The sequence below is a fragment of the Eubalaena glacialis genome, chromosome 4 (assembly GCF_028564815.1).
Source record: "Eubalaena glacialis isolate mEubGla1 chromosome 4, mEubGla1.1.hap2.+ XY, whole genome shotgun sequence".
In the NCBI taxonomy this organism is placed as follows: Eukaryota; Metazoa; Chordata; class Mammalia; order Artiodactyla; family Balaenidae; genus Eubalaena; species Eubalaena glacialis.
The window spans coordinates 142,031,439-142,044,860 of record NC_083719.1 but is presented as its reverse complement, the minus strand read 5'-3'; the positions used below and the strand labels follow the sequence as shown (position 1 = coordinate 142,044,860).

At 44.3% G+C, this 13,422-nt stretch overlaps 1 non-coding gene across 1 annotated transcript; it reads right to left on the bottom strand.

Moving 5' to 3' along the window:
- Positions 1–629: 629 nt before the first annotated feature.
- On the bottom strand, positions 630–736 carry LOC133091650 (U6 spliceosomal RNA). Its single transcript, XR_009700976.1, has one exon. It is a non-coding gene; the product is annotated as a U6 spliceosomal RNA (small nuclear RNA).
- Positions 737–13,422: the final 12,686 nt, after the last annotated feature.

Genomic DNA, 13,422 nt, shown 5'->3' with positions numbered 1-13,422 from the left:
CTTTCCTGGTGTCCCTTCCACAGCTGTCCTCAGGCCCAGGTGGGCTCTGGCTGTGGAGCTCTGAGGGTGAGATGGAAGTTACCCTCACAGGCCTAGCTCCTCATGCAGCGGCTGAGGGCAGGAGGAGGGTAGGTGCTTACTTATTGGCTCCTAATAACCTCTGCAAAATTCCAGGCCTCTCCCTGCTCTGGAGACAAAAACCTAAACAGAATTTCTCAGAAAGGGCCCAAAGATGGCTCTGGGCAAGTCACTTTTTAATTTTTATTTATTTATTTATTTTTTTCCTCTGAGGCATTTTATCTGCACGTATGTATTACATCCCTAGAAAAAGAATCCAAGGATTCTCCCTCCTGTGTGTTTTCATCTTGCTTCTTCATGGTCCATGATGCCAGCTGAGGTTGTCAGTACAATGAAACCAAACGGATGGGATGGGAGCAGGTTATTCTGCCATTTTTCTAGATCTTTGAGTTGCACATCAAACCTGGGGCTGATCACTCCACACTTATTTAGCCTGCCTGTGAGGTTCACAACAATTTTCCCAGCCCTGTGATCATCGATGATTTCAAATTCACCAACATAACCATGCTTCATCATCACAGAAACCTGATGATGCCTTTGGAGCTCGGCCTAAAAATATGGAACGCTTCACGAATTTGCGTGTCATCCTTGCGCAGGGACCATGCTAATCTTCTCTGTATCGTTCCAATTTTAGTATATGTGCTGCCGAAGTGAGTACAAGTCGCTTTTTTTAAAAAGATATTCTTCATTTACTTTATCATTTTGCCTCAGATTGACCCTGATTAAAAACAAGAAGGAAGGGACTTCCCTTGGCGGTCCAGTGGTTAAGACTCAGTGCTTTCACTGCCGTGGGCCTGGATTCAATCCCTGGTCGAGGAACTAAGATCCTGCAAACCTCATGGCGTGGCCGAGAAAAAAAAAAAAAAAAAAAAACCAAGAAGGAAGAGTTTAGCTTCATCTCTGGTATTTATTTTCACTGATGCCCTCGTAAACTCACAACACCGATTCATCCCCACCCCAAGTGATGTTTCAAGCTCAGGCTGACAATAACCGAAAATGGCCTCCTGGTGTGAAAAGTCCATGTTCCACGTGGGGCTTTCTCATCCCATAAAGCACATTTAATGTATGAGCTTCATTACATGGAGATCAAGGGCCTCAGAAGGTGAAAGGCTAAGGAGGGCATTAAATCCTGAAACACTTCTCAGCTGCCCCACCACTTGGCAGAACTATATGGGCAAATCGCTCTTGAAAACACCCCATCGGCTACTTTGAATCCCACTCCAAGCGTGGTACAACCAGAACCTGTCCGAGGGGGACATGGAAGTCTGGAAGAGCCACCTTCTATAAGGAGGGAGAGGAGAGGAGAGTGGGGGTCCCGAAGGTGCCTGCCCACCCCTGCAGGGCAGTCCTCCAGCCCAGGGCACCGACAGCTGTGAGGAGCCAAGTTTGAACTGGTGGACTTTATCAAGGGGCCAATTTTGGCCATTTATTCCATAGATATTTATCAAACCTCAACTCAGTGAGTTAGGCATTGGGGATGCTGGGGTGAGCAAAATGCAGATATTGGTCTCTGTCTTCTTGGAGCTTAGAGTCTAGCACAGGTGACAAGCATTGGACACATGACCAGAGAAATAAATGTAAAATGTCAGCTGTGAGATGGTGCCATGAGAATGACAAGGTGAGGATTTGTCCTGGTAAGAGTGTAAAGAACTTTACTGGTAGAGTGATATGACCAAGCTGAGATCTACAGGGTAAGTTAGCAGCAAAAAGAGTGGGGAAGGTATTCCAGGGGAGCAGTGATGGGAGCTTCCTATGTAAAGGGCCCGGTGGTGGGACCAGCAGGGCGGGTCGGGGGAATCAAAGGAGTCCCCTCCCCCAGGTCATGGTGTGAAGGGAGCGAAGACTGCAAAATAAGAAGGTGAGGGGGCAGAGCTCAGACCTTGAAGGCTGCTAGGTCAAATTCAAGACTTCTGTCGACTCTGAGAATAAAGGAAAACCGCAGAATGATTTTAAGTGAGTGGGTGATGCAAGCAAGTTTGGGTTTTGAGAAGATCATTCTTGCAGCCATAAGAACATTTCAACTTAACCTAAAGAGGAGCTTTCTAATGGAATGCTTGACCTTGGGAAAGTAATAACAATAAACACATTTACTGGGCTCTTACTAGGAATGAACCCTTTGTGCCATGTGTTTATCATGGATTAATACCTTTGGCCTTGAGGACAACACATAAGGTAGGTGTATTACTAAGATGCACTTTTTACAGAGGAGGGAATAGAGGCTCAGGGAGGCTCAGAATGTTTGTTGAGGTCACTCGGTGAAGTTGCAGAGCTGGAGTTCAAATCCAATTCTGTCTGAACTCAGAGGCCCCAGAGAGCTGCAAGGAACGACAGCCCTGGTCCTTAGCCTGGGTGGCACAGTGGAATCTCCTGAGTGGGCTGTAAATATTCAAATCCTCCCCCCTTAGAGATTCTGATGTAAGTAGCCCAGAGTGCAGCCTGGACTTTGGGAATTTTTGTAAACAGGTGAGTCTGTGATGAGTTCCCGTCCCGCTCAGATAGGCTGGGATATTAGGACTCACCAGTCCTGCTGCCAGAAGCCTCCCCCCGCCCCACCCCTGCCCCCAGGGGACTGGGTTTCTGGAACTGGCAGATGGAGGCTGAGGGACCTTGGTAACGTCTCGGTTGGCTCTAATGGCTGGGCAGGGAGAGGCAAGCCCTCAAGGCTACATCTCTGAGCCCTGCCAGCCCCCTCACCTCTGGCTCAGACCCAGCCTGCAAACAAGTTGACAGGAGGAAGAGAACAGGTCAGCTGATCTCGGTGGGCACAGCCAGAGCTGCTGCTGGCTGTCGGCCCGTTACCAGGGACTGATCCACTCCTTTGAGAGCATCTGGAGCATTCGCAAGTAGTGGGAACATCCCTTACCTGCCCCCTTGGGGCTCCTTGGCTTCTTGGGGGTTCAGCTGCTTGGAGCAGGTTATGGATGTTTGACCTCCTCCCCTTTCCCTCTCCAGCCAGGCTGGTCTGTGGCCGCTTATACCTGCCAAGTTTATTCCCCCTTCTAGGCCTTTGTACTCGGCGGTCCCTGGGCTTAGAATGCCTTCCCCCAGCCAGTCACTCGGCGACTCTAGGCCTGGAACTCAGGTGGGGCGCAGGCGGGGCTCTGAACAGACTCTGAGTTGAGAGGCTCAGAGGCAGGCTATACCCAAGGCTTCTGCTCCTCTCAGACACCTCCTGCCTGGCATGTGGGGGGAGTCTTTATCTGTCCCCAGGGAGACCAGCCCCACCTGAACCACCATCACTCCTACAGTCCAAAGACTCAGGTCACAAATGCTTACCTGACCCTCTCTGAGCCTGGTGGCTGCACAACCACAGGAAATTAGAAAGAGATGGGGCAGCGGAGAGTGAAAAACAATACCTCATGTCTGGAGGTTGCTTTCTGCCTTTTCCAGAGCCTTCTGGAGCTATCATCTCACTTATAGACTCAGAATCTGACAGCCTCATGGTGACCGCATATGCCCCGCCCCCATAATACAAATAAGAAACTTTAAGGTGGGGGGATGTTGGAGAGATTTTATAGCTGGTACAAAGTCATGCAACCTAAACTACAACCACAGACCATTTTGATGCACCTTTGATTTTCCGGATAACTCTGCAAGACTGGCAGAACAGTACCATCAGCCCATTGGACAGATGAGGAAATAGAGGTGCAGAGATGAATAATCTGCCCAAGGTCACACTGGAACTCACTGGCAAACAGAGACCAGAAATCTATGCCCTTGGCCCTTGCCAACATGACACCACAAAGCCCTGCTCCTGAGAGGGACAGAGAGAAGGCAGGTGGGGTCCCAATAATGCCAGTCGACATGAGTGGAAAAATTGCTTTTAAGACTGTGAGTTCAGGCTTCCCTGGCAGCGCAGTGGTTGAGAATCCACCTTCCAGTGCAGGGGACACGGGTTCGATCCCTGGTCCGGGAAGATCCCACATGCCAAGGAGCAGCTAAGCCTGTGCGCTACAACTACTGAGCCTGCGCTCTAGAGCCCACGAGCCACAACTACTGAGCCCGCGTGCCACAACTACTGAAGCCCATGCTCCTAGAGCCCGTGCTCTGCCACAAGAGAAGCCACCACAATGAGAAGCCCACGCACTGCAAAGAAGAGTAGCCCCTGCTCACCACAACTAGAGAAAGACCGCGTGCAGCAACAAAGACCCAACGCAGCCAGAAACAATAAATAAATAAAATAAAATAATAAAATAAATAAATATATTAAAAATTTATTTTAAAAAAACTGTGAGTTCTCAACTCCTCAGAGCTAGAGTTTGCCAGACAAGCTCAATCCCAGCCCAGCTTTTTTCTTTGACCTCTAGGAGTCTTGGTTTTCTCGTTTATTAAATGAGGATAGTAATAATCTCCTTACTTCATAGGTAATTGCGAGGATTAAATGAGATAAAAAGCCCCCCAAATGCATGACCTGTACTTGACAGGCAACAAAGAGTAGTTGCTATTTTTACGTTAATAACCATTATTATAATTTCCATTATAATAATAACCATTCTGGAAAACAAACCATTAAAACAGCTTCCTCCATGGATGGGGCTTCCTGGGCTCCCAGCTGGTGAAATCAATCCAGAGAGAATCTCTCTCTTAGTCTTTCCTTTTTTTTTTCCTCGAAATACATTGGTGTACTGGAGCCAATGTACTGGCTTCTGAGGGCCTATTGTTCCGTTTTCAGGAACTTTGTGGGCTGGTTGTTAAACACGGCCATTATTAAAAAATAAATTATATAAGCTGTTTGGAGTCAATTCTTCATGAGTCTCTCTCATTTCAGCTGGTCCTGTGAGTGGAAGCACTGAGTATCTTTGTTCAGGACTATCTTTTCAAACTTGTTTGTATAGTGTTTCCCTCAAGATAAAAAGGGCAGTTTTCTTATTGTCCAGAGTAATAAAGATAATGTCGGCCTTTGAGCATTGTAAAAGATGATAACTTAGCATTCGGATCCCTAAACTCAGAATTCCTCTCCTATATACAACCCACTGCGTGGATAAGTGCCATTTTGCATCACCCTTTGGGAATTGGGGCTCAGGGAACTAGTACAAGGTAATGCTGACACTCTAGTTACTGCAGTTGCTGTAAGTAATAAAGTCCTTTGTCTCTAACCCAGGAGTCTCATGTCTTCTGCCAGCATCCATGAAACTGACAATGTAGCTTGCAAGTAGGGTAAACTTTTAGAACCTCCAAAGTTCTTGACATAAATTTAAAATTAAATAAGTTATATTTAAAACAAAGTTGATAAATACTCAAAACTCATCATTTCCTTCTACATTTTATTATTATCTATACTTCTGAGGCCATATGCATCTCCTGTTAAGTGTGGGCATATTACATAATGGTGTGCTTCTGTGGATCTCTTCCCAACTGTGTGCTCAGGGGCATCATATCAGTTGCTTGCAATCAGCTATAAAGGTTGTATTTATACCGTGGAAATTATCCCTCCCCCACCAAGAACTGGTTGTGAAACATTTAACACCACATCACCAACTAAATCCCACAAATCCCTCCCCAGAAGTTCTCAGACCTTGATGTTTCTAAAGATTTGTTAAAATGCAGGCTCCAAATTGGACATCCATAGGTTTAAAAAAAAACCTCAATCTAAATCTCACACTTTATTTATTTATTTTAATTTATTTATTTACTTATTTGGTTGCACTGGGTCTTAGTTCTGGCAGACGGGCTCCTTAGCTGCAGCTTGAGGGCTCCTTAGTTGAGGCACACAGGTTCCTTAGTTGCGGCATGCATGTGGGATCTAGTTCCCTGCCCAGGGAATGAACCCAGGCCCCCTGCATTGGGAGCACAGAGTCTTAACCACTGCGCCACCAGGGAAGTCCCTAATCTCACACTTTATACAAAAACTAACTCAAAATTGATCAAAGATTTAAACTCAAACTATAAAACTTTTAGAAAAAACATAGAAGAATATCTTTAGGATCTGACTAGGGAAAGAGTTCTTAGACTTGATACCAAACCATGACCTTAAAAGGAAAAATGTTTAAGTTGGACTTCATCAAAACTAAAAACTTTTAGTCTGTTAGGAGGATGAGAAGACAACCTACAGAGTGGGAGAAAATATTTGCAAACCACATATCTGACAAAGACTAGTATCTAGAACATATTTTAAAAACTTTTTAAAACTCAATATTAAAAAAGCAAGCAATCCAATCAGACCATAGGCAAAAGACATAAAGAGACATTTTCCTGAAGAAGACATACAGATGACAAATAAGCAGGGAAAAAAGATGTTCAAGATCATTAACTATCAGAGAAATGCAAATTAAATGCATGACATCACTGCACACATATCAAAATGGCTAAAATAAAAAAGGGTGACAATACCAAATGCTGGCAAGGATGTGGAGAAACTGGATCACTCTTACATTGTTGGTGGAGACGTAAAATGGTATAGCATCTCTGGAAAATGGTTTGGCAGTTTCTTTTAAAAAGAAAACATACAACTACCACTCAACCCAGGAATTGCACTCCTAGGCATTTATCCCAGAGAAATGAAGGCTTAAGATATCATGAAAACCTGTACACAATGGTTTATAACAGTTTTATTCATAGTAGCCCCAAACTGGAAATAGCCAAGATGTCCTTCAGTGGGTAAATGGTTAAACAAAGTGCAGTACATCCACACTATGAACTACTACTCAGCAGTTAAAAGGGGCAAACCACTGGTACAAGCAAAAACTAAAGTGAAGAACTATAGAAAATATTCATCTCTTTGGCCCAATGGTTCTGAAACCACACAACTCAGATTGGGACTTGAACCCAGCTAAAACCCAGACTGCGGCTTGAACCCACTGTCTTTTAATTGAGATCACACACCTGGTCTCAGTACTTAATGAAGCTCAGGTTCTTTACATCTAGTCACAGAAAGAATTCAGTGAGAGACAAAGCGATAGGTAAGAAGTGGATTTATTTAGAGAGATACACACTCCATAGACAGAGTGTGGGCCATCGCAGAAGGTGAGAAGCCCCCGAAATATGGGCTGGGTAATTTCATAGGCTGACGAGTGCGAGGATTATTCCAACTATTTTGGAGAAAGGGCGGAGATTTCCAGAAATTGGTCCACTGCCCAATTTTTGGCCTTTTTTGGTTAGCTTTGGAACTGTCACGGTGCCTGTGAGTATGTCATTTAGCATGCTAATGTATTACAAGAAGCGTATAATGAGGCTCAAGGTCTACTGGAAGTCCAATCTTCCGCCATCTTGATCCTAGTTGGTTCTAACCAGGTCATATCGTAGCCTCAAGGGCTATGTCATTCTTTTAGAGGTTGTGCCCTGCCCCCTTCCCTCCTGTTTCAGTTCCAACTTAAAGAAGGGATATGCTAAATACATAAAGACTAGTTCTTGCTGAGTACCTATATGTGCTAGCTCTGCTCTGGACAGTGGTGATAAAGCAGCAAACAAAATAGAGAAAGATTCCTGCCTTCATGGAACTTATGCTCTAATAGAGAGAGGCAATAAACCAGGTAAAAAAGGTAAAATAGTATGTTGCATGGTCTTAACTACTATGGAGAGAAAAGAAAGTAGGAGAGAGCATAGGGGGCTTGTTAGGGGTGGGGTACGACTTCAGCGAGGTGTTCAAAAAAGGTGTCACTGCAAAGGTGGCACTTGAGTAAAGACCCTCAGATAGTGAGATGCGACTGAGAGTGCTGAGGGGGAGGGGGAGCATTTCAGGCGGAGGGAACAATAAACACAAAGGCCTGAGATAGCAGCTCGCAGGGTGCGTGCGTACGGCCAAGGGGCCCCCGTGGCTAGAGAAACAATGGCGGGGCGATCAGGGATGGCATTAAGGGCCATTGACATGACGTGGGCTTAACATGCAGATGGAGAGCCCCCGGAGTGTTTTGAACAATGGTTTTACATAAATGATGTGCATGTAAACAGGAAATAAATGCAGGCTCCAGGTCCCCCTGCAGAGGTGTTGAACGGGTGAGCTAAATCTGACAGTGCTCTGAAATCGGATTCATAGTGATTAACAAAATAAAGGGAGGGGGGGCAGGAAACAGCATCAGAGAAATCCAAGTCCTTGAACCTAGTTAGAACAAATTATAGATAAGAAGTAACCCTGCAGAGCAGGGTAGGGATGTTTTCCCTCTTCTTTTTTAGTCTTGCTCTGCCAGGTCTTTGCGCAGATAAGGTGACATGGAAATCTTAAGAGCATTCTGGGTTGGGAAGGGGGACAACGGAGGGCTGCAGCTGCCCCTCCTCCCCATGCCCCTCCACCCCAGGTCCAGACGCTCCCCTAAATGCTTTACCTACAACATCTCATTTCCGCCGACTTAATCCTCACAACAGCCTTATGAGTTGGGGCCTCTCTGCTTCGTTACATTTTAAATCAACATCCAGAAAAAGAATTGCCTTCCGCTTTATTCTTTATCCACTTAAAGACAAACACTACCCCTTCAAATGGGTTAATTTTGAGACACATTCTCAATACTAGAAATGTCAAAACGTGAATGATAGAATTGAGGCAATTTGGAGTTACCACATCCATTTCAGATAATGAAATTGAGGCTCCTGCAGTTAGAAGTGTAAAAGCAGAGACTCGAACATGCAACCCTTGGTTCCAACCCCAGTTCCCTCATTTAGTAGCGGGCAACCCCATCCACCTAGGTGCTTAGCTCAGAAATGTCCTCTACCACATTCCCTCTACCACAGTGCCGACACAGAGGGTTCGTCTTAATCCTAAATTAGCAGGACCTAGGCAGATGGAGCCTCCTACCACAGTACCCATCTGCTGATTTTTTGTTCCATGGCCCAGCTCCTGAATTTTGCTGATATGTTTTAATCTTTAAAATATATGTGACTTTGACATTCTACTCATTAACATCTCTATTTGTGTGAACACAGAAATAGTATGTTTTTCTTAGCCAAATCTTTGAATAATATTTAAGTTTGATGGGAAATGGGCCTTGGCCTTGGGTACCCAGAACACATTAATAAAGTTGATCCATTTGATTGTGTGCTTCCAATTCGTCAACCACAGCTTTCCTCTTGGCAGATATGGGTAACAGATGAAAAGGTACTGTCTGTGTCAGCATTAATGTATCACTGAAAGCAAGTCAGCGACAATTTGTAAGATTAAGCATACCTCTAAGAGAAAACCACCATATCATCAGGCTGAAATCTTTGGAGGGGTAAGCAAATCTTTATGTATTTGAATCGAAGGATATGTTTGGATGTTGCCCATTATAAATTCTTAGAGTTAGAAAGCAATTATGACTTTTCACTCTGGTGGTAGTGAAGTCCAAAATATACTTTTTATTTATTTATACCCAAGACACATACATGTTTGTTAAGTATCATCTTTATCTTGAATTTTATTGCTCTATCTTAAAAGCCATCTCTTGTTTATAGGGATTGAGATTTAATCACAAGTGCTGGGATAGCGTGTGGTACTGCTATTAACTTTGCCAGGTCTTTTTAGGTTTAAGAGTTCTTTTAGTGTACTTAAGATGAATGCTTGTGATAGTAGCAGCTCATGCTTCTTCAGCCTTAACAATGTGCCAGCCCTGTAGTAAGTGCTTTACATGCATTGCCTAACTTAATTCCTTCTTATCCAGCTTAGATTTCATGGTCCAATATTATAATCACTTCCTCATACAAATGGCCATATTGTCCTCCCTCTTCTCTCTCCATCATTCTTCCCTAGCAAAACCTTAATCTGGCCAAACCCAACCCTCTTCTTTCTCCATTCACTCATTCCCAACTGAATGTTAAAGAGAACAAACAACTATGTCAATTGATCTCACTTTAAATTCATGTCCACAATCTCAAATGGCACAAAATGTAGCCTGGTCATCCTATCAGCTCTCCTCACAAACCCCCAGCATTCTCAATGAAAAGTTCCTCGGGTGGGAACCAACACGGTTGGTCAAGGAGCCAAGTGATGGAGGGGAAGAGTAGTAGAAGGTGACGTCAGGGAGGTGCAGGTTCCCAGATCATAAGGGCCTTTGTAGGGCATTGTAAGGACTTGGTTTTTGTGTTGAGTGAGATGGGAAACCATTGGAAGGTTTTGAACAAAGGAGTAACAAAGTCTGACTTAGATTCTAACAGCATCACTCTGGCTAGTATTTTGAGAAGAGTTTAAAGGGCAAGGACAAAATCAGGGAGACAGGAGATGACTGTCATAATCCAAGCAAGAGATGCTGGTGGCTTGGACCCAGGTGGTTGCGAGGAAGGAGGTTATAAGTGATCTGACATTGGCTATTTTTGAAGGTACAGCCAACATGGTTTGCCAATGATTTGGATGTGATAGAAAGTGAAGGCTCAATAGGGACACCAAGGTTTTTGCCTGAGTGACTTTAAGGCTGAAATTGTCCTTTACTGAGATGGGAAATACTGTGGGAGGGGCAGGTTCATGGGTGGGAGTGGGAGGTGAATAAAAGAAGAGTTTGTGGGCTTCCCTGGTGGCGCAGTGGTTGAGAATCTGCCTGCCAATGCAGGGGACACGGGTTCGAGCCCTGGTCTGGGAAGATTCCCACATGCCACGGAGCAACTAGGCCCGTGAGCCACAACTACTGAGCCTGCGCGTCTGGAGCCTGTGCTTCGCAACAAGAGAGGCCACGACAGTGAGAGGCCCGTGCACCGCGATGAAGAGTGGCCCCCACTCGCCACAACTAGAGAAAGCCCTAGCACAGAAACGAAGACCCAACACAGCCAAAAATAAATAAATTAATTAATTAATTAAAAAAAAAAAAAAAAAAAGAAGAGTTTGTTTTTGGACATGTTGAGTTGGAGATGTCTACTAGACAACTCTATTAGTTTCCTAGGGCTGCTGTAACAGATTACCACATACTTGGTGGCTTAAAACAACAGAAATTGATTCTCTCACAGTTTTGGAAGCCAGAAGTCTGAGCTCTAAGTGTCAGCAGGGCCACGTTTCCTCTGAAGGCTCTAGGGAAGAATCTATTCTTTGCATCTTTTAGCTTCTGGGGGCTGACAGCAGTTCCTTGACCTTTGGCTGCATTGCCCCAACCTCTGCCTCTTTGGTCTCATTCCCTCTGTCCTACAGAGGTAGGAGAGAATCAAGGGACTGTGGGGCTGGAAGCCAAGTGTCTTAGGCCATTTGGGCTGCTATAACAAAGTGCCATACACGGTCCAGCGGTTAGGACTCTGCTCTTCCACTGCAGGGGGCGCGAGTTCATCCCTGGTCTGGGAGCTAAGATCCCGCATGTCACGCGGGCAAAAAAAAAAAAAAGTGCCTTAGAGCGGGTATCTTATAAACAACAGAAATTTATACTTCATAGTTCGGGAGGTGGAAAACTTTAGGATCAGGATGCTGGCAGATTTGGTGTCTGGTAAGAGCCCACCTCCTGGTTCATAGATAGCCATCTTCTTGCTGTGTCCTCACATGGTGGAGGGGCAACGATGCTCTCTGGGGTCTCTTCTATAAGGACACTAATCCCATTCATGAGCCCCACCTCCAAATACCATACTATCAGGGATCAGGTTTCAACATATGAATTTGGGGGTGGGAGACACAACTTCAGTCTGTAGCACCAAGTGAAGATACTGTTACAGAAAGGAAGAAATGATCAATCATATCAGATGATGCAGTAGGAAAAATTAAATTAGGATCGAGTGTTGACCATTGGCTTTAGCGAGATGGAGCTCAGAGGAGATTTTGGAAAGAGAAGTTTGGGAGGAGAAATAGAGGAAAAACATGGTTGGGGATCATTCGAGAGACAATAGGCAGCTGCAACCTTGATGAACTTGGCTATTAGCTCTAGTAGCTTTCTTCTGGATTCTTTGGCATTTCCTATATATAGGAACAAATTTGAAAACAGTGGTGATGGTTGCACAACAGGGTGAAAGTAATTAATGCCACTAAATTATACACTTTAAAATGGTTGAAAGGATGGTTGGAAGGGCACATTTTACGTTATGTATTTTATCACAAAATTTTCTTAGAAAATAAAAAGAGACACCAGGTGAATAATTGGAGACAGTGAGCAGAGACCACTGTTTTGAGAAGCTCGGTTGTAAAGCAGAGAGAGGTAGCTAAGAGTGGGATTTAAAGTAGTTTTTTTTTTAAGCTGGGAGAAGTTATAGCATGTTTGTATACTGGTGGGAATGATCCAGTAGAGAGACATTTCATCTGTAATAACAGGAGGGAGGGCAGCAGGAAGGTGAGGAAATATGCTGGGGCAGCTTGTGGAAGTTCCCTTCTGACAGCTTCTGTTTTCTCAGTGAGGTAGAAGGGAGGTCATCAGTCAAGAGTGAGGATGGGGACAAAGTGTTGGAGGCTGAGAAAAGGTATGAAGTGGTGGCTTATGAAAGAGAGGGGGGAATGGACTTGGGACTGGTCCTCACGGGTCGGATCCTCAGACCAGCACAGTAGCATCACCTGGGCATTGTTGGGAATGCAAATGATCAGGCCCACCCCTTCTTATCAGAGATTCAGAAACCCAGGGAGCGGGGCCAGCCATCTGCTTAACAAGCCCGCCAGGTGCATCTGCTCCCTGGTCTGATCTGAGAAGGTCCAGCCTACTTCAATATGATATAATGGCTGGGTATTAGCAGCCGTAGGAAGTTAGTGGACCTGAGAGGCTGGTGTAGTGGTTCTGAATGTGGATTCTGGAGCCAGACTGCCTGGGTTCTGTTCTAATTCTTCCACTTAATTTTGTGATCTTGACCTTGCTGTTCCTCCATGCTCTCATCTTGAAAATGGGGATGATGATGATAGTACCTTATAGGATTGTTATGAGGAAAAAATGACTTGTTACATGTAAAGCACTTAAAATTTGCTGTACACCTGAAACTAACACATTGTAAATCAATTATACCCCAATAAAAATTTTTTTTAAAAAGTATGTTTTTAGGATTTTATTTATAATGCACAGAAAAAACACAACGTGTTACCAATAACTCTCAGTTGTATTTTAAAATATCCAACAATAAAAGACTGGTTAAATAAATGATTTAGCAACATGATAGAATATTATGCAGCCACTGAAAATATTATTACTATTTTTTTTTTTTTTTTTTAACCTCACTGCACGGCTTGCAGGATCTCAGTTCCCTGACCAGGGATTGAACCCGGACCACTGCAGTGAAAGCCCAGAATCCTAACCACTAGGCCACCAGAGAACTCCCTGAAAATATTTTTGAAAGATATTTTTGAGATATCTCATGAAAAATGCTCATGAGATAATTTGGGGCTTAGAAGCAGCAGGATACAAAACTGCATTCAGGTGATTACAACTCCATGATTATATAGTAATTTGGGCTCACACTCAGTGCCCTCTGCATACCAGGCATGATATGATTTGATCTTCATATAACTCTATAAAGGATCTACCCCTTATTATCCCCATTCTACAGATGAAGAATCTGGGG